This window comes from Triturus cristatus, chromosome 3_1, assembly GCF_964204655.1.
Source record: "Triturus cristatus chromosome 3_1, aTriCri1.1, whole genome shotgun sequence".
NCBI lineage: Eukaryota > Metazoa > Chordata > Amphibia > Caudata > Salamandridae > Triturus > Triturus cristatus.
This window is the reverse complement of record NC_140583.1, coordinates 468,897,960-468,923,272: the sequence shown is the minus strand read 5'-3', so window position 1 is coordinate 468,923,272 and position 25,313 is coordinate 468,897,960. Positions and strand designations below refer to the sequence as shown.

Below are 25,313 nucleotides of genomic sequence, written 5' to 3'. Positions count from 1 at the left end.
CCCACCATACATCAATTGGTCGCCAAGTAATAGTCCACCTATTATGTGTTGAATATAATATGCCCTAACAAGCTGAAGGCACAGAATGCAATGAATCTTTGACTTTCTTAAGACCTATTACTTGTAGAGACAGCCAATGTAATACATGTATATAATGTGATAATGGATTTTAAGAGGGTACATATGAGCAGGCATAGAATGTTAAGAAAAGAAATTGCCAGGTACTAAAATATAAAGAAAAGAACTTCAACATACGCAGAGAAAACAGTTCGAAGACTAGTGAGTCAGTAACATATGCTTGATGCTCAAAAATGTGGAATAACAACATTTTTTTTCTCCAGAGTTTTATATAGCGCGAACTTGACCCAAATCAAATATCATAGCGCTTACATAGCACCAGTTACTTTACATGAGGACACACATTTATTTTTCTGTTAGGCACGGGGAGATTAAGTGATTTGCCCAGAATCACAGGATGTTCAGCGTCATTACCGAAACTCGAACCCAGTTCCCCGGGTCTGAGTTCGAGCGCCCTAGCCGTTAGGCCAACATGTTTAACAATTCAGTAGTGACACAAGAGAAAATCTTCATCATGAATACAAAATACATTATTGGTTTCATATCAAATGCTTCCAGATTGTGAAACTGTTTCGGATATATTCATGATTTAGTTAATCAGGTAGAGGTTGACGATGGTTCGACCAGCAGGATGGACGAGCACTGGGAGAACCGAGAAGGTGGTGGCCAGGCCTGTGGAGACTGGAGCTGCAGTGTAGGAGGAGGGATGTCCAGATCAGGAACAAGTGGAAGAACAATATAAGTAAAGGAGCACCCAGATGGACACTTCCAGGTTAGCTTAAGTAGAGTAAACAGACCAGAAGAAGGTGCCTTGCAACTTCGTTGGTTGTAAGGCTTTTCATAGCTGTTAGTTCATTCTCTTTCTGTCTTCCCTTGCACGTTTGCTGTGTTTCCCTTTCCTTTCTCCCAGTTCTCATCTCTTCTCTTAAGTACTTTGTGACTGAAGAAATTTGCTTTCTACTTTTTGAACTTTGCTGCAGTTTGGCATTCCGCGCGTGTGCTAGCTGTTACTGTCTAGGGAGGGTTCCTGGACGTCTCGGAGTCATTAACTGTTTCTTCCTAAGTGCATAATGTAAGTGTACAAAGAGGTTCAAAGACGTCCTACTAGCATGCTCATTGTACTTGAATGTTATCATGTGTGCTTTATTCCTTTACAACTTACTTATTTCTATTTCAATGCATTTACAAACACGAGAAGCCTGAGTCCAATAAAAGCCAGTGTAGGAGTTACTAGACGATACTAATAAACCTTTTACGTATTTTTTCTTTAATACTGTATTGGATAGTTATGGTTCAGTATCTGAAATCTTACAGAAAATCTTCGATTTCAATTTCTGTGAGCAAAAAGAACAATCTAATTTGTGCCAGCAAAGAGAACATGACAACTCAGGTTTCACAACACAATTGGTAAACTAGTCTCTTACACTATCTAATTTGATGAGTTTTCGAGCTTCTCTAACATAATCTCATACACCAGTCCAGAAGTTTGACCACCAAGCGAAGAATAACATTTCCCAGAACCGAAAATAATCTTTAAAGGTATTTTGTTGTGTCTTTACTATAATTTTTTTATAACAGCTAAAATATCTCTTCATTTATTACATTAAGTTCTAGCTCCTTGGATCTATTGTAATTTATTCCGACTTTTTATTTGAGTACCTTTGCATATGATGTGTCACTTGACTCCAATAGTTGTTTATAATATATAAGGATTCTTAATGTATCCTACACATAGAGTCCACCTCGGGCATTAGCATTCAGTATGGAATCATTGACTGTCAACTTCCTTCACAACTTAATTGTTCTACTAAATAATGAGCTACATAATTTATGGCTTATAAATCAGGTTAACGATCAATCACACAAAAAGCAAACATACCCCTTCTTCGTGCTCTCATGTGTGAGAGCAACTCGTCCTTTTTCATGGGTAATTAACCGGTTCTGGATGATTTCATTATCCCAGATTTTGTAGGCAGGACCTAGAGGGTAGTTATAAAATATACGGGATGGCCTCACACACCCCCTAGGTGTCAAGCATTTTAATTGGCCATATTACGCTGGCCAGAGAATCCTCTAGTGGTGGGCGAGTCCTCATGGTATACTGATGGACTGTGCAGGGATAATCCCAGGAAGGGGGCGAGGTATCCAGATAAGGTGTAAAAATCCTGGTCACCTACGCGAGGTAGATTTACACTTTATTAGGATGGGTGGTGAAGGGAAGATTACATCAAACAGCAGGACGTGTGAGGCTTAATTATACGCTCATTTCCAAATAGGTCAACATGTTTCTGCCCTGAAATCGCCCTTTAGTAGGGTCCGGGGCTTTCCAAAGGACCGGAATTATGCTTTTCCCCATGTTGTATCCCTGTCTATTTGCTCACAGTCACTCAGTGCAAATACATACACACAGTTCCAGTTGCTGGTAGCAGCAAAACGCTTTGTTCTTAATTTGTTAATGGTCCCTACCTGTGGGAAAACCACACCCCATGGAGGAGCAAACGAGGGAAGCCTTGTAGTCACACATTTGTCAAAGGTGTCCCCCTACTGAGGTACCTATTTCAGCATTTGTAGTCTCCTCCTGATGCATCAGGCCTTTTCAGGGCTGAAACATGCCGCCGGCCACTGGAGGATTCACTGGTGAGCGTGGGATGGCCGATGATGAAGGTTTGAGGCCATCCTGCATATTTTTATATCAATCTGTGGGGCACGACCCCCAGGGGGGCCGTCGAGGCCTGGGAAGGGGGTCCTGCATTTCCAGGCCTCACTTCTGCCTGGAATCTAAAAGATGCTTTTCCTTTTGAAAACCTGGACGCTTCATATGGGGTTGTTAAAATGCTACAGCTGAAGGTAATTGAGCCTCCTGGTCTGTGAAAGGAAGAGGCTGGGCAGGCAGGTGAAACGTTCTTTTGTGCCAGGGTGCCTGCTTGCCTGAATGAAATACAAATGTGTGTTTTGAGTTAACCTGCAAATGTAAATGGTGCTTCGGAGTGGTTCTGACTTTAATTGCTTTCTGATGGCAAAGAATGATTTTTTCTTTTTTAGTGGTACTAAGAAAAGTTAACAACTGGGCTGTGAAGTGCATGTTTTTAATTGCTTAGTGCATTACTTATGTTCTAGTATTACTAAAATCTACATTTTGGAAGCTCAATTATATCCTAAAACTATTTGCACAGTTTGAAGCAGTCTACCTTATAATGTGTCTAATGCATGAATAAATTAATGACTTACACTTTCACAGTGCTTTCTGTCACAGGCTGTGACTTCGTAGCACTAAAAATCCACAAGCCACTATTCCCCACTGCACCAACCAAATGTAATTCTGTGGCTCTCTGGTTACACACAGACCTCTGCAGTGCATTAACTAATAGAGGTTTCCTAATGCAATACAGTACATTTCCCACTGAGTAACAACGTTTTAAAATGTGTTTTTTTTAAGCTACCCATTATTTTATATGTAGCTACCTACCTGATGGTGAAAGACCTAACAAAATAGCAAAATATTTAGGGGCTTATTGATGAGAGGCTGGAGCCACCGGAGCATCATTTCTTTTAAGCACCGGCTGCACAAGTGGCGCAATCGTATCTATGAGGTGACGCAAATTCACCCTGCATGGCCTCATACATATGGAGTAAGACAAAGCAGCGCAAGTAGGAGTTCCATGGGCATTGCGGTGGGTGTTCCCACGCAACACCCATGGATTTTGACACTGTCCCAGATTTACAAAATTATGTAAACCTGGGACAGCACCAAAACCTTACGCATCCCCACAGGAGGCGTAATGAGGAGAAAGGTATCCATGTCTCCTCGTATTTTCTCCTCTTTCCATGTGTGCTGCATCCTGCAGCTCACAAAGAAAGAGGAAAACCCCTCTCGGGGCACCTTCCTGCACAAAAACAATCCTGCCTACGTTGGCTCTATGCAGCAATTTGTGCGCCTATGCAGTCGGAAAGGACAGGAATGCACCATATTTCATAAATAAGGTGCATTCCTGCCCTTTCACATTGGCATGGGCAGCGCAGCAAGAAGACTTGCGGCGCTGCCCAGGCCAATTCCTCATAAAGGAGGCATTTTGTTTTTAGCCACACCTTTGACTACGCTCCCAAGCTCACTGATCTTTCGTTTGATAAACACGGTTTAATATTATTTCACCACTCTAAAAATTGATTTGCTATGGGAATTGGGGGCTTTTATGGTTGTCGATAGTTGTCAAAGATGAGGAGTACCACGATCTAGAAATTGTTGTCAGGAGGCGGTCCTTACGCCTAAATAATTTTGACAGGGGGGTCTCTGCATCAAAAAGTTTGAAGACCTCTCCTCTAAGTCCTGCCTCCAGAAATTGGGTTACTGAAATCATCCAGGACTGGGTAATTTCCCACTAAAGAGAATGAAGAAGGGGTACTTTTGCTTTTTGCGTGATTGCTATTCAGTAGGGAGAGTGCAAAATCAGACCCCTATGATTACTCTCTCCTTCCCCCAACCCCCCCCCCCCCCCCACTTGGAAAGGGCAGTGTGTTTTGCATATAAATCAGGTTATACATAATAGCATGGCGAATGCATTCACTCGCATTCTTTTCAACAGCAGGCTTATCTCTCTTAGGAAACATTTTTCAATATTTTCCCCGGAATTGAACTACTCCAGTCTAAGAGCACTACTAAGTATCTTATGTTTGTCTTTACCCTGCCTTGTTGTTTCTCTTTTTAGTCAGTTGTTGGTCGTTAACGTGTCCAACTTTCTAATGAATAATTCATTGTTTTAACATTTAAGCCATGAGAAAGCTATTATTTTGCCACTACTATTGTATAACATGTTTGGCTTGTTCTCTTTGCTCACTCAAATTGAAATCGAACAGTTTTAACAATATTTCAGATTCTTATCTATAAAGTATTTAAAAAGCAGAAAATATTTAAAATATGAGTTATTATATTAGGCCACATCCATGTCTTTGTAAATTACATAAAACAGATATGTCCCACTGACGCCTTCAGATTTGCCTTCAACAACTCAGAATGTGACTAGCTGGAATTTGTAGCTGCTGAAGCCACTTTGTTGTTGGGATCCCCTTGCAGCTTTTTACTGCTGGCTGCTTTCACATTGAGACATAGGGGTCATTTGCGTCATTTGGATTTAGTGCAATGTAAGCTCTACATTAGATCACAACGCCCTGATCCTAGAACTGGATTCGCCGTACATTGGGGACGTCCATAAGGGCCAATCGTTGAAAACACCAGGGCCAATCCTAACTAGTTGCAGGAGGAGAGTAAGATGGGGTACCCTATGTGAATCCCAAGATAGATTATCTTTACTCTACCAAATATTCATGCCATATCTGGAGGTTGCAATCCAATTGAGCGAGTCTGGAGATTCTATTCGTCCACTCAGTGAAATCTCAGAAAACCACCAAGGCCTAGTGGCAGCCCTGGCGGATAGTTTCTCCTATGTAGCTCAAGTAAAGGAAGCAGTGCACCTAGACATCCTTGGTATAATGGCAAATGTCGAAAGGCCAAGACAACCCTGCTCACAGCTATTAACCATAATGATAAGCTGGCAATAAAGGAAAATAGGTTATTATATAAACACGCATTCAAGCAAGCCAAAAAGGAGTGGAAAGCAGAAAAGTGGGAGAGCTTGAGAGATGCTCTAAAAAGGAGGGATATGAGGACCTTTTGGAAATTAATAAGCACAGACTCAAAAGAGGATAAACAGGCATTCAAACCTAATTTGGGTGCCGAGGTCTGGAGGGCCCACGTTCAGTCACTTTACTCCAGGGCAGAGGGCACTTTTGAGCAAGCTGAAACTTACATCCCACTCCCACACCCAGCCTGCCTGGATACTCCTGCAATTTCTCTTGAAGAGGTAACGGCTGTGTTAGACCTGGCACCTTGGCGTGAGTCTCCCTTCCACTTTTTTTCGTTGTGCCTCATATGTTTTTGCTGGTGTTAGCTGCTCAGGGCACTGTGCCACTGCCAACCAGTGCCACAGTGCAAGTGCTCCCTATTTAAAATGTTTATGTTGGTTGGATTCCATGATTGGCTTATTTGGTTTACTGTCAGACCCCAGTAAAGTGCACCAGGAGTGCCCAGGGCTGGTAAATACAAATGCTGCTGGTGGGCTTGCAGCACTGGTTGTGCCACCCACAGAAGCGGCCTAGTAAAAGGTGTCTAGGGTCTGCCACTGCAGAACCTGCGTGCAGTCTGGTACTGTCATGCTGACTGGGTAAGTGCACCCACTTCCCAGTCCCTAAACCTTCCCTTAACTTCATATTAGTCACCCCTATGGTAGGCCCAAGGGCAGGGTGCATTGTAAGCATAAGGTAGGGCAAGCCCTGATGTGTCTGGCATGTCCTAATAGTGAATTACTGCCATTTTCGTTTTTCACTATTGTAAGGCTACCTGTTCTCCATAGGCCAGAATGGGCTGTCAGAATTGTTACATTCTATGATCCTAACAGACCCAGGGAACATGGTAGAAATTCGAGTTTAGTATGCCTGAACTCAGAATAATAAAATACATCTTTTAGTAAAGTTTATTTTAATATTCTGTGTTTGCAAATACCACTTTTAGAAAGTTGGTATTTGCTTGCCTGACCATTTCAGCCCGCCTCTGCTATGATGTGTATCTGCCTGTCTGGTTGTGTGAGTGACAGGGCTGGGGAAACCCAGAGGGGCAGGGCTAGGTAGCCTGGTGGTGAATAGGAAGATTGGCAGTCAGATGGGTGGGAGGAGTACACCTGGGCTCTGAATAGGGTTGTGCTCTGCTACCACAATGCTGGCGCCGCCTCCTGCGGAGCGGCTGATGTCTCTGCCCTGCACCCTGAATAGAAAGGCAGAGTCATGTCAACAGAGTGCTCAAGAACTGGTTTGGACTGGGCAAAGGCCCCTCTACCCCAGAGGAACAAAGGAATTAGGGGTATAAGTATTGGGACCCTGCTCCCAAGAAATTAGATCAGATCCTGCTGAAACAAGAAGAACCTCTCCCAGAACAGAAGGAACTGGAAAAGCTGTAGGAGGAGTAACTGTCCCTGACCTGGGGGATTGGCCTGCAGTGGTTGCCTTGCTGCTGAAGGAGAGGAGAAAAGACTACAAAGACTTTTATTTCAACTTGTGCTTAAAGATCTCCAAGGGCTTGAACTGAGCTTGCCCCCTGAACGAAGTCCCAGGACCAGTGGACTTCATCCCCAGCTCCCCAAAGTCTTTTGGAAGTGCCTGCTGCTGTTGTTGGGCCTTCTGAGGGACTGCGTGTCGCAAGGAGCTGGAAGCGCGACGCAAGGGAGAGAAGCGTATCGCCGTCGGAGCTGTTGCCGTCGCATCTCGCAGAGAGTGTCGCCGCTGCAGCATCGCATCGAGCGGAAGCGTCTCGCATCGTCCGGAAGTGTCTCGCATCCACGGAGAAGCGTGCCGCCGTCGGAGCCGCGGTTGCCGCACCTCGCAGAAGGGGTGTCGCCGCTGCAGCATCGCATCGAGCGGAAGCGTCTCGCAACGTCGGAGAAGAGTGCCGCTGCCAAGGCCGCTGTCGTCGCATCTCGTCAAAGGTGACGCCGCGGTAGCTGACGCATCGAGTCGGGCCTTCTCGCAACCTCGAAGAAGCGTCACGCATCTGGAAGATCCCGTCTTTATTTCTTTTGCACCAAGAACTTCAACGCATCTGCATCGCTGCAACACTTTCGTTGCCCTGCGTGTCGCATCTAAGGTACATTGACTTAAAGTGTCGCATTTAAGAACTTGAGAGAAACTAAGCAACCTTTTACCAACTAAGCAACCGTATTGTGTATTTTTAATCGTTTAATGGTCTTGTGATAATCCTATATAAAGAATCCTTATTTTTAATATACCTACCTGTGTGGTGTCTATTTGTAGTGTTGTCACTGGGTTACTGTATGTGTTCACAAATGCTTAACCTATAACGCTCTGAGATAAGCCTTGTCTGCTCGCGCCAAGCTACCTAGAGGGTGAGCAGGGGTTATTTTAGGAGTGTAACCCCTTACCCTGACTAGAGGAAAGGTTCCCTGCTTGTCACAAGTACCTACCTGTGCCAACCAGAGAACCCGGATTCTAACAGGCTGCAATTGCTCGAGTACTACCTGCAAAGGCTTCGGGCCTAGATAAGATCCCTGGAGATCTTTATTGCACTGAACCCAGCGTTTGGAGCATTTTCAACGCTATTTTACAGTGAATGGAGATCCCCATAACATGGCTAGGGGCGGAAATCATCCCTATGTTTAAGAAGGGTTCACCCCTCCATCCTGCGAACTACCGGACCATTAGCCTTATCGATGTTGCACAAAAAATCTTTGCCCGAGTGCTTCTGGACTGATTGCAGAACTGGATGGAGGAATCTTCCATTCTCAGCCCTTATCAGGCCAGCTTTCGAACAAAAACGTCCACAATTTATCAAGTTTTGAGGTTGCAATTATTGCACTGGAAAACAGTGATTTTGGAGGGTGGCAGTCTCTACATGATCTTTGTGGACTTAAAATCGGCCTTCGATTTAGTTCCTAAGGAAAAACTATGGGCCATCTTATCTGATTTGGGGGCGCCTCCGTATCTATGCGAGATCTTGAAAAGATTGAATGTGAACAACTATGCTCAAATCAGATATGGGAAGAATGGAGACCTCACTGACCGTATACCCAGAGAGAGAGGTGTGAGACAGGGGTGTGTATTGGCCCCAACCCTCTTTTGCATCTTTATTAATGGCCTAGTGGGAGCCTTGACAGTGGGAGGGGACATAGACGCTCCAAAGTTAGCGGACTGCAAGGTACCTGCCTTGATGTTCGCAGACAATACCCTCCTGCTGTTGAGATCAACGATGGGTATTCAAAGGGCTTTGGACACTTTTCATTTATTTTGCAAGAATAGGAGTCTGGAAATTAACACCCAGAAAACAAAATATATGGTGTTCAATGCAGGGCATTCAAAACGACCCGATCCACAACTAGCAGGGGAACCTTTGGAGAAAGTACCTGTATGCGAATATCTGGGATTATCCCTCAATGAGAAAATGCAGTGGGGCAATCAAATTAAGAAGGCTTGTCTTAAACTGACGCAAACGTCAGGGGGCCTTGCTAAACAGCAGAGGAAGTGTGTACACAAGATGCTGGGGCCGGTGCTGGAAACATATAAGGCGCAAGCCAGAGGGGCTACCCTGTATGGAGCGGAGCTGTGGGGTCATAGGCCATCCGAACAGCTTGCTAGGATTGAAAACTCTTTTCTTAGACAGCTGTTAGGACTTCCCAATAGTACCCCATTAACTCCGCTCAGAATGGATCTGGGTGTTAGCCCAGTGGCACTGGAGGTTGCGCTTAGACCTCTACTCTACTGGCGTCGCCTATGGAGCACTCCAGAATTATCTATGTATAGGGAGGAATTGGGGGAGGTAGCCAACCTCAGGGGAGCAAGCAAAATTCCTTGGCTCAGCTATATCAAGAATTCCTTCTTATCCATTGGAATGGGTGACCTATGGGACAGCCCGGAAGAAAGTTCTTTGGTAACACCAAGAAAAGTCTTGATAAAAAACTTCAAGGATCATCATCTCAATGTATTACTAAGGAGCCTCACAACAGGCACACTTACATCATCCTTCTTAGAAGTCAAATGGCAATACATCCTAGAATCTAGCATAGATCACATACAGCCTTCTCTTGATAAAAAAACTCTATATGCAGTTTAGGTATGGTGTACTCACTTTATGTGCTGTTACCTATAAGTGGGGAGGGTAGTTCTACGAAAGATTGCCCGTCATGCAAAAACTGTACGGAGACCGACTTGCGTGTGCTGTTTTTCTGCCCCACCTACAAGGCAATAAGGGTTCGCTGGTTACGACAGCTTTTTAGGAACCTTGGAACCGCTCATTGCTTACAGGCTTATAGGATCCTTAAATATGACACCGGCATGCCGATTGTATTCTCAGTTTCCCGCTACCTGTTCTCAATGTGGTGTGCTCGCTGTGTAGTTCTAAAGAAAGATTAAGTCTGATCCACCCACTCTATGCACTTATTACTTTTGGGACTCTGTATTCAAATATGTTTTTTAATATACATAATTTTTCACTATATGCTTGAGATACTTAACGCCTATCATGCTATTTAATACTTTTTTAAATCTATTTTAATGTTCCTATATTTTTATGTGTACATAAAAAATGTATACTGATAAATTGTACTGAATTTTCAAATGTTTTATCTGTGCTTTTAAGGTCTTGTGAGGCCGAAATAAAGTATCTCTTGACTTGACTTGAAAATAAGGGATGTGACTAGCATTACCCCACCACGCTATAGGCCTGTTGAAAATTTAGTGAAGTGCCAATTTAGCATACGCACATGAATTTGCGTACCAGGACATTTTTGCAGATATAGACATGCGCAAAGTGTACATTTTTCCACCTTGGTGTTCTCCTGATATAGAGCTTTATAGCAGCATCCCTACATCTACCAGTAGTCTACAAGCTGCTCACACAGATTTGGGAGGCATGCACTTTAACCCACTGAGCTGTCCTTCTGGCACTGTGCTATTTTGACAGGCTATATAATGCGACCTGGTAAGGACAAGCATGTGAAACCAATTGAAGAGTGTAACGGATGCAAGCATAGCTGTCAAATATGCCTATGTAAAAAAAGGAAACCCTCAGCCAATATTGCTTGTTTTTTAATCAGCAGGACTTTGCTGGGATTATTAAATCCATGCTGACAAACAATATTAAAAGCTAAATGACAACTCCCAGAATCCAACGTGAGGTTGGCTTAAAGGCAGAGTCTGCTGGTGATGTCACGCATGACGTCACATAGGCCACATGGATGTACGTGTCCGTGTCCCTGCACCAGCCCTTCAGTTTCTCATCACAAACAATGAATCCTCCACAACACCAATGATCAATGTGCTGCCTTATTCCCATGTACCGTAAGTCAGTCACCCCCGCCGTGCAGTGTTGGATCCGATGCGGTTTGGCTTCTGTTCTGACTGAGGGGCCCCAACAACTACCGCCACGGCACGGAATCAGAGTCACTCACCCCCCAGCCTGGCGTAACGTCAGTATTAGTAATTATCACCTACTCCTTCGAGGAGAGAGTTTCAGAGCAGCAGAAGGAGGGGGGAGGGAGGGGGAGTTACCTACACTGAGTGAGGCACGCAGCATTGCTATTGATATTAGTCAGTGGCGTAACGAAACTTGAGGGGGCCCCCCTGCAAAGCACACGGAGGGGGCCCCCTCTCCCCCGGCGGCACGGCCCACCATCTACCACTTTGCCCTACCACCGAGAAATCTAGTATATTTTGATTTGATACCTCCAACATTTAAATGAAATGCCTCTATATTGTCTCTCAAAGTTCTAATGAGAAAGTGGGAAACACTCTTAACATACAAGCTATGCCATTTCTAACAATACTGTCAAAAGCAGATTATTTAACTGAGGCAGCAATCAGAATAATGCCAAGGAGCTATCCTATTGTCTCAGGAACTGCCTATGGCTGAAGAACAAAGAACAACTATGAAGGGTCTGAAATAGAATTGACAATACCTTGAAACTTTGAAAGATCAACCCAAACCTGCAATTCCATAAAAACTCGACTGACAATATACATGAGAAGTACACAAGCTACAACTCAGTATCCTGCGAAAGTCAAGAGAAATAGACTGGTGAATTATCTGCATGCCACACATTAGCGACTGTCAAGGGTTGTGCATTATAATAACGTGAACTGAGGAAGCAATTTCAATCATAATGTCTTTATTAGTAAGCATTGTGAAACAGGCAGGCAAACAAGGCTGAGGAAGAAAACTGTTTGGATGCTTCAGAACATTGATGCAGATGTTTGTCTGTTTTAATGTATCATTTCTGTAGTGTAAACAATGCTAAATACAAGATTTAAGGTACACGTATTACAGACAAGTGCAAGCAACACCATAAATAACACTGCATGTAGAAAAAAAAAACATATCACCAAGTACCTAATGACAATCTATACAAACTGTAGTTGGTAAAGCAAAAGAAAAAGTGCAAATACTCTCAAACTGCAAAATAAAGCAATCACCAGTCTAGCAATATACAAAAATCAAGCATGTTTTGTAAAACAATACAACTTTCTTCTTGCATCAATGTGAAAATACTTTCAAAGTGCATGGTAAAAACAAGTCCAGCAGCTTCCCTCACAAGGACTGCCATGAACCACCAGACTGGGCCTTACTTCATAACAAACAGAGGCCTCAGACCTCAGTGTGTCAACACTGGCGGTATTTACAATTTACTAAGAGTATAGACAGGCCTGCTAAATTACAGATTCACCATTGCCTCCAAATGGCTCTATCGTCATGTGTGACACCGCCAGCCAGGCCTGGATTTTAAGCCAACAGCGCCTTGCATTCTGGGAGTTGTGCTGTGACCATCTAAGTAAGGGGTTAAACATTCCAGCATGCAAAGTGTTGTTGGATAAAAGCTACGAATGGACACGACATGGTGCAAATGCCACTTGCCAGCTATGTTTTATACAAGCATAAGAGGATGTTTAATTTCCTCAACACAAGCTGCAGAAGTCTGGCGTCAAATAGCAAACACGTTGTTTAGCCCCCCTGTATGGACCGGAGGTGTCATTCTCTAAGAGACCCAGTGGTAAAGGCCCACAGTTGTCTCTAATGCATGTTAGTGCCAGGCAGTGGTCGAAGTGGGGGAAAAAAAGTAGGGGAACTGTGGGAGGAGAATCAGAGGGCGGGAATAACCAACGGATTGGGTCAGTGGACGGAGTGAGAGGTGTGGAGAAAGAGCAAAATATCCCAATTTTTAATATTCGTTTCCCATTTCACTAACCGGTTACAGCTTATTACATTATTTAATTTAACCAATAGATACACATGTTTATTTAAGGTTAAATATGTGTTATTGACATTCAAATACATTCACAAAGTGGGATGCGTTTCCAATCACAGAATGTCCCAAATATCCTTAAAAGTGGAATCGCAAGCCATTTGTCTCCCAGCCATGGAGTTTCTGTCATCAGCACGTCTCCCTTTTTCCACAAGAGCAGTTCAAACATGAATGGCAAAATATCCTAGTTTGCAAATGTTTTCCACTTAACTATGGCTTTGCCATATTTGCCACATAATACATCATCTGCTGCATAATCTGACGATTTTAACTAATAAATTGTTTATAGCTTAAACACATCAAAAGTTACTAAAAAATGTCACTTGTACTGCTGTGAAGTGGAGAGCCCTTTGCAAAGGTTGACTGGTCACCTTTCTCATTGCTGCAGTTGTATGTTCCACTATTACTAAAATGGAAAAATCTTTGCAGAGACTGTTAGCATGTGCAAAAATGTAAAAATAATAAAGTAACAGAAAATTTACAGCACCACTAATACCAGTGCAGGGTGTCAGAGCACGTTACATCACACATATTACACAGAGACAATCATTCACATGTGTGTAAATCACTGTGTAGGAAATGTTACATAAGACAAAGGACTACAAGGTGTAAGAGTCACATGACAACCATACTAGTCTCAGCATAGTTTAATAGTGATTGGTCTGCAGAAACACAAACTCAGAATTAAAAACATGATACCATGGTTGGGGGTTCTCTTTAATAATCAGAATTGATTTCTACCCAAATGAACCCTTTTTTGCAACATTAGGATAATCAAGGACTGGGGAAAAAAACATAATGCTCTAATTTATACCTTGGAGTTTGCATGCAGCTCTTACATGACAGCTAATAGCTCACTGTTCTATGTTAGGATTTTAACTTATTAACTGCAAGTAACAATAGGGTCTCTCTGACAAAAGCAGTAACCCACCGACCTAATCACATTATGTGCACTTTGTGATCTGCATGGCACATGTTCTTAGCAGCATGCACATTACACCTCTGCCATTCCTTTTCATGAGTCAAACCTTCCACTAGACAAAACACCATCTCTCTCTACTAAGAACATTAATCACTGGAGTTATCAAAACATTTTTATTGTTGCCCAAAAATGTTGGAGGTCAGGGAGGAGGCAGCAAGTACTTTTAAAACCATATTATACTTACAAACACGATGCCCCCACCTGAAGTTATACAACACAATAGGGCAACCCAATTAACCCCAAGGTTTTGGGTACAATGTTTCAAACACAAATAAACCTTGAGGATTTATTTAACTTATATTAATTAGTTTAAGCAGTCACCGTAATGAACTTGATTTCAAAGAACTTAGATAGAGGCAGTTACCAACATTGTTTCTTTATATACTCTTTTTTAGAATTTTTTGATAAACACTCTCGTTTTATATATACAATAATAAAAAATATATATATACATTTGCATTTATACATTGGCAACAAAAGACTACTGTTAATTTAACACATATAAACAGTAGGCATTGACACTTTTTGTGAAACAATGAACCATCCACAATTGGTCATCCACCAAGAAAATTCTTGTTTAAACAATTCCAGTTTTGTAACACATCCGATATATTCTGTTTTTGTCAAAAAAGTGCCACAGCGTCGACGTTTCGGTCTCCTATCTGGTAATATTTATCCCCGAGACCATCTTCAGGACCACAGTTGCACCATGTATCTATTATAAACAGATTTAATTACTTATATTACTACTCAATCTATATACAGTTATCCACATCTAAGTTCTATACATTTGTATTGTCTAACATTGAAGGAAAACAGGTGTATCCATACAGTAGCCACCCGATATAATTATAAGATTCCCAATCACCGTAAACTATATATCACCTAATAGTGAAAAGAAATTCAAACAAGTCCATCAATAATGTCTCAGATCTCATTCTAATGTACAAATTCACACACCTTCGGACAGCCACAAGAACCACCACCACTAAGTGGACATATCTATTGTGGGAAGTATATACTTACTTCTCAGAGATTATAAATGCTTCCTAATCTCTCAAATTCATTCTGATTTTCACCGTAGGATTATTGGGTTCTAGAAAATCATAATTACAAAGATACCACGTGAATACAACTCTATCGTTTCACGTTATCCAAACTATTAATTCTATGTGTTCACCGAACACCTCGAATCAATCCACCATCAATGACATTCTCAACAACCCAAGGTAAAACTTACAGCAATCGCTTAACCGGAGCGCCTGCTATCGTCGGCGTTTCGTGAGTCCGTAGTCTGTAACCAAAACAGGCATAATCACTTAACGATTCTGCCAGATTTTTATGACCGAACTCGTTATATCCCAGAGTGGGGCCTGCTCAATAACTTACCAATAACCGGGAACTCTCTCGAATCCACTTCACCACTACACCTCGCCAGTCAGTCCGAGTGTGTGCATCGATATGGCGAGGACGTTATTTCACGAGTAACGTGGGGTACGTCCCTCTAAACAAGCAGCAAACGCATCCGCCATATTGGAGTGTGGCCGTTCGAGCTAACACTAAGACGTCTAGCGCATAAAAACCTTTTTTTAGCGCCTGGTGCGGTCGCACTGACTTAGAGCCACCCTGCTCAAGGGTCCTGTGACCTCAGTGACAGAGTCACTGCCACTCTATGTTGTGCTGCTTCATAGGTCTGTCCCCAAGACCGGAGGGGAACTTCATGGATAGTGGTGGACAGGCCTTCAAGGTTAATTCACACTTGCCACCGCTAGGGTTCACCTGCTGGTGCTAAGACACCAGGGCCTTTAAGATCTTGCGGCGCTGTCTAAGGTGTAGCACAGGAATGTGCTCCCTCAGGAGAGTGGTCTGGGGGCCTGGTCATTGAGGCTGAACCTGGTTCACCAGTTCCACTTCAGCAGCTCTGACCATAGCACCACATCCTCTCCCCTACTGAACACCATACTGCCCCACTTAGAGAAACTTGCAATGCACTGACCCGCTATAAACACCTGGATGTGACTCAATTCTAATTACGCACTAGACAAGAGCAATATGCTGCCTAAAAAAAATTTAACAACATCCATAAAAAATGCAAACACTCATAGGGAATGCAAGATTAAGTAAAGCATGTTAAATGTAAGCAGGAACAACATGGTTACCTTTTTCCTTTTACAGTCATGACTACAGGGCCCGGAAGGGACCCGTTTCAGTGCCCATTGCTTATATCCTTTCAAAACATAGGCAGTATGGTTTAAAAAGACCACGGGGCATTTCAGCAACAACCGGCGATAATTATCGCTAAGCGCACTTAGCGCTAGGATAATTATCGCCGGCTAGCGTGGATTTTTATCGCTGAGATAGCGTGCTATTAGCAATGCTTATCTCAAAAGCGATAAAAATCCTAGCGCTAACTACCTAACGTGAGATTATCGCTGGAAACCCAGCGATAATCTTACGAAATGTGGCGTTAGCTTGTTGATCGGGACTCACAAACTTAGCCATGATATCCTCCTTCCATAGGATATCATGGCTAAGTCATTCCTGAAGCAGGCGTAAGGAAAGTAGCGATAACAGGGGTTATCACTACTTTTCCTGCCGCTTTGCTTCATAGCGTGGGGCTTGATGATGGAAGAAATGTCGCTTAGCGACATTTCTCCTGTCATGTCATGTCAGGAACGCCCACTTTGCATCTCATTAGAGATGCAAAGCTGGGCGTTAAGATTTTGTGCGCTAAAGCAAGGTTTCACGCGTTAGCATGACCTTGCTAATTAGGCGATAAAATTATATCCACTTTTTGGCCGAAAACGCCCGCAAAAGTGGCGATAATTTTCTATCGCCTCGTTGCTGATATGCCCCCCAATTCGTAAACACACAGTGGCTGTACACATTTTGTTTTCCAATTTACCCATCAAGCAGGTATTTCAGTACCTCCAGGCAAGGTGCATTTTCCCACACAGGGAAAACTATGTTGTTCAAAGAGAGAGGCGAAAACAAAAGTAGTGCTTCACTGGGAAACACTGTAAAGTGGCGCTAATGTGTTAGGTGTGAATAAATCAATCTGGCCACTTTGCAACCACTCTCTCTTGCTTTAATTAATTATTTTTCACATTTGGAATGTTTTATTTCTCTCCACCCTGAGGCTGCACTTGTGTCAGAAAAAGACAACGTTTTCAGCAAAAATGTTTTTCTTTTTTTTGGATCCATTTCACAGGGGGCAATTAAACGAAAGGAGAAAAGAGAGGGTGAAAAGAGAGGGTGTGCGCGCACAGTTTAATTTATTGGGACTTGGGGAGGCCGTGCGCGCAGAAGCACCATTTGCGAAGACTGAAGAGGCTTGCTCGCAGGCGCGCCGTCTCCCTCCGCTGAGAGTGAGCGGTCCCTGAAGCGTGGGGGCCCCCGCACCGCAGGGGCTGCGGGGGCCTTTGTTACGCCCCTGATATTAGTAGTAATGATTACTGATTGCTACTCTTCAATTATGTGAGTTTGTTTTTGCGGGTATTTATGTCACTGGAAGGATTTTGTCTTCTTTGTTTTCTGTGGACACATATACTTGAATGGTTGGAAGCACATACGCCAAAAATAAAATGTAGAAAATCTTCAATGACTGTCAAATGAAATTTTTAACGGCGCAACGCAAAAATTATGCCCCCTGCAGGATGTTATGAAGGACCCATGAGTCTTCCATATTAGAAATATTCATTGCCCATGAGCTGAATGCCACCCCACCAACGTCAAGTTGGGACTCCCTGAAGTGTTGGAGGCCAACCAGCGCCACACCCTGCAGGGGCCTGCCTTAAACCCCTGGAAATGTCAATCAGTACAAGTTCATGCGGATCACTGAATGTATAATAAGGAGACTCAAAATGAGCCCCGAGGAAGCGTGAATGCATAACGTGTAAATGCACCAACCCTTTTACATTTGCAGCAGTTCTATCATGAAATACGTTAGATAATCTGTACTGACTGTGTCACTTATACCAGAGGTCTCCCTAATGTAAAGGTTTTGCACGATCTGCAGTCTCTAGCGAAAATGAGAGTAGTATGTTTTTTACTTAAAAATGTCGGAACACATCTGCAGTTACTTCCTACACTCTACAAAACCACTAGACCTTAGGGTCACATTTTAATTCTTGGCGGTGGGAGAAGGGCTCCATTAATGAAGGCCGCAACGAGGGTGGCGCGCGCTGGCCGCTGGGAGACCTCGAGGAGTTGAGCACGCGCAGACATTTTCTGAAAATCTACCAAATTGAAGTGGGCTGTGGGGGGCTCAACTGCTCAACGGACCCGGAAAGAAATTTCACAGAGTCACACAGAGGGCTCTGTTGACTGCTGTTAGAGCCCCTTTGTGAAATGCTGCGGCACGGCACAAGATATGTGGCATTTGCCGCACAAAATGGTGCCGGCGCTGTATGTTTCTGCACTGATGGGTGAGCCCCCTATAATTATTTAATTGGGATGTTGTTTTGGGGGTGGGTCGCGAAACTCGCTTTCACTTACCTTTCCCAGTGGCAGTACTGCCTGTGTCACTGTGATCGTGATGTTCTTCCATCTGAAGCCGGGCTCCTCGTCGTGACTCGTGACCAGGGCTCAGGACGCAGGCTGTAGTGTGCAGACAGACTGCAGACAGCGTGGCTATAGCCAGTATAGCACATACGCACAAGCCTAGGCCTAAAATCAAAACTAGAAAATACTGGTCTTTGGACTCCTCCCACAGACCCCAGCAAACCAATCACTTGCAAAACAACAAGCAAGTTTTGCTGGGTCTCCTGGAAGAGGCAAAGGCCACTGCCACACCCCACACATTTCTAAGCCTGCTGACTGCCCCGCCCCCCAGCCATTGGAATCAATGGAGGGCCTCCAACTCCTCCATGGACCAAGCCAAAAACGCTCAAAATCCAAATACTATTCTGGTAGTGAGACACAGATCCTGCCCACCTGTGTGTCGTCACTGCCCTGCTTTCTGGCTCCAGGTCGAAGAAATCTTTGCCCAGCCGAAAGCATGCGCAGAGCAAGGGCCATCCTCCCCCACCCCCTTAAAGAAAACCACATAGTACCGCCATGGGCACCCTTCAGTCCCCCCTCCCCCAGAATGCATACCCAAATAACACACATACAGACTGTTGAGTTGGGTAAATTTTGCTGCAGGTTTATTACACATTCCAATATGTAATGGGTGGGTTATCTTACGGGCGATCCAAGGGCAGGCAACCAACTGGGCCGCCTGCCCGCCTGATGAGCCGGGCAGCGCTGGGGCGATCCCCGCCTTTGCTGCCATCCAGGTGATTCTTTTCCAGGATCACGTGCCGTTGGTAACTTCTGCTCACGCCCCCCCTCTCGGGGCGGAGCGTCGCATAGCAAACCCCCGGTTGTTCAGGCCCACAACCACCCGCAGGACTAGCGGGGCGCTGACACGGCCTCCGGGACCCTCCCCTGAGGCTCCTCGGATTTGGCTCAGGCACCCCCTATGGTGCCGCGCAGAGGTACCCTTGGTACCGGCCTGCTTCCAAATCGCCCTGTAACTCCGCCTGCAACGAAAAAAGAAACATTACAACGCTCTGAACCCCCCACCCGACCCATACGCCGGGTAAGCGGTAGGGAGGGGTGCAGCGTCCTAGGCGAACAAAGAGGTCACCAGGAGGGTGGGGGAAGGCTAAATAGCCTCCCCTTCCCCACAGGGGCCCGGAAGTGACGCGCTTGTGTGTCACTTCCTGGCGAGAGAAAGTTGAGGGAGACACCGGCCGGCGTCCCCGCCCCCTTGGGAGGGGTGACCAGTGCCCCGGCGGCACAAGGGCGCCGACCGCTCTAGTGGCCCCCTGCGGGGGCCGCGGTCGGCGGCAGATTTGCACATGTTTGTCACGAGCAGCCAGCACAATTTATTGCTAGCTGCTCAGTGTTCCATCAGGCATTTTGTCCCCCTGGGCGACGCCCATCTCGCCTGTGTACACCAGCTGCCCCTGAATGCAGCATAACCTGTAATTTGATTTGTGGTTCGTTAATATGGACACAAATGTGCTGGTGATGACAGAACATTTTCTAGATTGGCAGTTCCTGTCCTAAGGAGTGAAAACGTTTATGATCTTTGAACATTTCATGTGTTAATGGATCTATTTAGATGAAATTGTGGTACATGGTAAAGTGTCCTATAGCATGGGCCATGAGAGATTCTTCTGTGCTTGACATGTGGACACTAGATAAAAACATTCTTGACACTGAGCATTTTCTAGCTCTGCTCACCTTAATTGTGTAGCCATAGCCTAAGTGACAAAGAGCAAATATGCAATTTAGCAATATACAACTTAAATATAACTTGACTTGAAGAGGGGCATTCAATTTTGGTCATTTGTCCACAATGAACCGTTTTATATATGTCTACACTGCTCCCCAGTTTGAAATAATCGAACCTTCCATGCAACAGAGATCCATGTGTGTGACCAGAAAAAAATATAATGAAGCTTGTGCTACTCTTGTCAGGTTTGGGTTGGCAACGCAGCTGCCAAACAGACGGTTTGCTTATAACACACATAGTGAACTTTAGGGCTCCCTCCTTGACAGCTGCCGTTTTGTGCTTGCAATGTTCAACACTCCGTCCATCATCCCCTTTTGTTTTGCTTTCTTCGCCCTAAATTGGCAGGTTATGCCCAGACGTGGGTCCCTTGCTCACTTTGCCACTTGATTCAAGCTAGCCTGGCTGATGACAGCTGATTAGCCAGAAAACGGTCCCAGGATGCTTGTTACTGGTCCAGGAAAGACATGGCTTGGCAATTGGGGCTGGACTGTTCCCATGAGGCACAGGGTCAGACTGATTTGCATATGGCCATGTCTGAACTGGGGTGGCAGAGTGGGCTAAAGAACGGTGATGGATTAAATCCAGAGCAGTTGACTGGGGGTGAGTGCTTGCAATGTTCAACACTCCGTCCATCATCCCCTTTGGTTTTGCTTAGCTGCTGTTTTGTGGCCAGCCACTTTCAGTCCCTAATTTGAGAATTTGTCAATCCAATTTCGGCTGAACCCAAAGTAGAGTTCCTCTCTCACCTAATGTTATTAGTCGTTAAGGTTTATCTTTCTGTCTCCAATGCAGTATGTGCATTGAACTGCATGTGGGACTACTCTACAGCTATAGGTATCTCTATCCACTCTGCCGCTCAATACTGCCTTTCTTTTCTTCTTGTCTGTCTTGTCATTTCTCCCACCTACCAACGCTATTGTTCGTAACTCCAGCCTCCGTGTTTCTTCTGTGTGCTCCTTGACCCCCCCCCCCCACCCCAACCACCAACCACTCTCCTTTCTCGGTACCGGTCCCCCACTCTATGCTCTTTGTGCTCCTAATAACCCCCCTCATAGAATCGAAATAATGGCTATAATGAAGTCTCCTTTGGGATGCAACCTTTTTTGACTTAGAAATAAACACATGAATCTCACGAGTTTAGGCGAGTCTTCAATATAGACAGCCTTTCATTTCTTAAATTTCCCTAGCTTTAATGTGAATACGCTTCATACGTTAGCTCATTCAAACCCTACCTATTGGCTTTGTCAGTGCTTGCTTAAACTGCAGCCAACACAACCATATTACACACCAGTTATTATATGATGCTGTAATGTGTGAGGGGTTAAAGTGTTCTTTGAAAGTACCCCAGGTGAAGGGCACACACAGTGGCAGAGCTGAGTAATAGAAGAATTGACCTATATCATGACTGATCCAATCCTATCATTTGCTCCTTATTCTGCCTGCTTGTGGGAAATGACCGCATGAGAATGGAAACAATATGACTTTTTCACATGCTGGTTTTATGTATTTTATAGTATGCATGTATACCTAGGGCAGGCTTTAGTTGCAGACCATTAAGATTAGCTGCAGCAGGCTGCACAGGAGCAGCAGCAATATTCAAACATGCAAGCTTTTACATTCCTGCAACAGGTCGAAAGTCGTAGAGTGCAGCTATTTCCAGAAGCGATGTGCGTGGAACACGAAAGGACAACTCCTGGCCTGGCTTTTGTGAATGCAGGACTCCTCAACATGGTGGTAAAGGCAAAACGAAGGGATTGACCAAGAACTGGTTGGTGGGTACATGGGTGTCATCATCCCCTCACTTTAGCAGCTTAAGGGGTGGTGGGCACCACGCAGCAGTTCTGATTAACATGAACATTTCAACTTTTTGTTTTATATCTCATTTTACTTTGATCAGAGACGGCTAGTCTTTGAACTGAGGCTGGTAAATAGCACTGTAGGACAGTAGTATGGATGAGTTGTTGAGGGGGGAAATAAGTAACACAATAGAAACTGGAAGGAAAGAAGAGAAGGGTCGATGAGAGCAGGATGGATGGTAGAACGAGTGGGGAAATGGGTGGAGAGTATAAATGAAGAGATGATGCACAAAAGAGAGGGTGGATGTAAAGAATGGTGAATAGACGAAGAATCTGATAAGTGGAAGGATTTAAAGCATAAATAAAGGAAGGCTAGAGAGACGCAAGGACGGAAGCATGAATGTATGGATGGATGGATGGTGGAGAAAGGAAGAAGGGCGGATGTAAAGAAGGTAGGGTAAGTAAATGAAGGAAAACAAGAACAAAGGGTGGCTGGATAGAAAAATAACAGATAAACATGGTAAAAGAGGAAAGGAATGACCAGGAAAAGACAGAAATGAGGATTGAGAGAAGGAGGGAAGAAAACAAGGATACAGATTGCAAGAAGGTTTGGGACAGGAAGGATATGTCATAATCCTCACACGGGGGATCTCTCCCTGTAAGCCTCCAGGCCCTGAGTAAATTATTGCCAGTTTGGATGTGGTTTAAAGGGGGGATATAATATTGTTCTGTCTACTCTCTTGGATTGGTACTCCGTCACAAATGTGACAGATATGGCCCTGATTTAGAGTGTGGCAGAGGGGTACTCTGTCACAACTGTGAAATATATCCTGTTGGCCATATTACAAGTGCATTAAGATATAATGCACCTATAAGGTGGACGGGATATCAGTCAAGTTTGTGACAGAGTACCCTGCCAAACTCTAAATCAGGGCCATAGTCTTCTGCAAGCAATGTAGTGCACAAATCACTTCTTCACGAAAACAGGATCAAAACCCTGCGGACTGCTCATAAGGCCTTAAAGCAAATTTGTTTGTGAATGGAGAAGCACCATCAGTCAGTGGAACACAGTGGCTCACAAATGCTGCTGCTTAGCAAATACTCCAGAATCGTTCTCTATAAACAATAGTAGATCCAACTTAATATATTAGAGGGAATTGCTAGAATCCACATGTGATCATGATCCCACTCAGAAGATATTACATGTCACTAATACCATATATTTTTATGAAGTATTTATAAGGAAAAAGCTCTTATTTCATAACTTCAAACTTTCAAGATGTGATGATGGTGAGTTTGGACTGAAACTCTGGACCTGGCCTAATTGTGTAACATTAATATTTTGAAAGATGACATCAGGGATATTTTGTCTATCTTCAAAATTGCCATTTTGTTTTACACAAATAGAAGTGGTCATGTTTCATAATAAGTACACATGAAGAAGAGAAAGGGACTGCTCTTCAGAAGTCAGCTATGAGAGTTGGGCACTAGGAGCCACTGCTGGCATGGACTTTGGGTAATGAACAGTGAACTTCCAAATGGATACAGACGCAGCGAGATCTTGGCACTCTTGCCACAAGCACCAAGGAAAGCTGAGACACATGCACTGGGGGCTCTGACACCATGACCTGTTGTGCATTGATGTACACAGAGGACACCATAGTTCCCTATCACTGACGAAAGCTGATAGATCATGCAGAAATGGACTCACTCACCAATGGACACTGTGGAGTCTAACTGATAATTGCTTGCGCAGATGATCTAGAGGTATATATTGGCAACTTGAACTGCTTTGAACATTCTCACTTCGGCCAGTAGGCATCCAGACACAGATAAACACTGATGGAGGGGTCATAAGAGAAATACAAGCTAAGAAGTGCAATGATTCCTGCTGCCCATTAGTAGCATTTAATTTACAAGCCTGTAGTGTAGTTCCTATATCCCTGAAAGGCTCTGCGCATTGGAATAATATACACTATAGTTTTAAGACATAGGACTGAGGTCAGTATGTCTCTATCGAGTACATTAAACTGAATTACTTGTGTGTGCCAGCTAACTCAGAGGTCACTAGAATCTTCTCGAATATACAAGAAGGGATTAGTTTCTGACAACCGCATACACGTGACAAATTTGTTTCTCTTAGAGTCGGAACAATCTCAGAACCGTGGAAACAATAGATAACAGTTTCACAGTCAATCGTGCATGCTTTGTTTCTACAGAGTTGCACAGAAATAGAGAGACAGGCGTTTCAATAAAAAGGGGTTTATTGAACAGTCTTTTTTCTCATGCAAGAGATATGAACTGCTACAATCGTAAGACAGGATGCGAAGAACAATACGTACAGGGTTAGCACTAAGATAAAATAATACTGCAATAGCATGGTTTGTAGCTATGACATATATTCATAAAATACATACATAAATAACAGAGGCTAAAATGTGAATACTCATCTGATGCTTCCAAATAGTTCTACCCCAGTGTACCTAACCTAAGTGTAGTACGAGGTAAGAAGTAGGTGCTGTTTTCTAAAGTATAGCTAGCTATAGTTTTAGTTTTGCCAAGAGTTGCCAAAAGTTTCTCTAAATTCTAGTCTGCTCCATACCTTAGAATGTGTGAGGTTGGAATCTCTTTCCGGGACTCGATATCTAACACCCCGCAAGGGGAGCCAGAAACACTGGAGCTGGATACTCTGAGAGGAGGATGACAGCGTCTGGTCAGTGCATCAGGCGGGAACTCGATCTCCTTCCGAACTCACCGAGGCGAACCGCAAGTAGGTAGTCGAACTGGACCGTACCGGAAGTGTGGTTTGCCAGGGCAAGTGCAGGTATATTTATACCTTGAAGGTGTTTAGGAATGCCTGTATTGACGTAAAAGTCAGGCATCGGAACGTCATGAATGAACCCCTAAGGAATAGATGTTCATGCATAATAAATGAGTTCTTGGAGAAATCAATATCCAAGCAAGGGAAATTACTAAAGGCTTAAGAGTCTGGTTTTCCAAGAACTCGTTGTGACGTGGATTGACAGATGTAGGAGACCATGCCTGTATTTGGTTAGCATGGACAATGCCTAAATAAGGGCTAGATTTTCTATGCCTAAATAAGGGCAATATGAATTGTACCTATATAAGAGCATAAATCGGAAACCTATTTACGGAATCTATATCTACACACAACAAGCCCTGGGTACATGTAGTGCCATTTACGAGGGATTTATAACAATCAGTGTAGGTCACTGTTACCATGTTTAGAAAGAAGTATGTAGATTTATATAGCACAGCTTATCACCCGTGAAGATATCCAGGCCCTGTCCATGGGCACT

The 25,313-nt window shown here is 43.9% G+C and overlaps 1 protein-coding gene across 2 annotated transcripts in view; it reads right to left on the bottom strand.

Moving 5' to 3' along the window:
* ADAMTSL3 (ADAMTS like 3) overlaps window positions 1–25,313 on the bottom strand; it is a 2,432,792-nt gene that overhangs the window by 1,108,070 nt on the left and 1,299,409 nt on the right. The window lies entirely within an intron of this gene.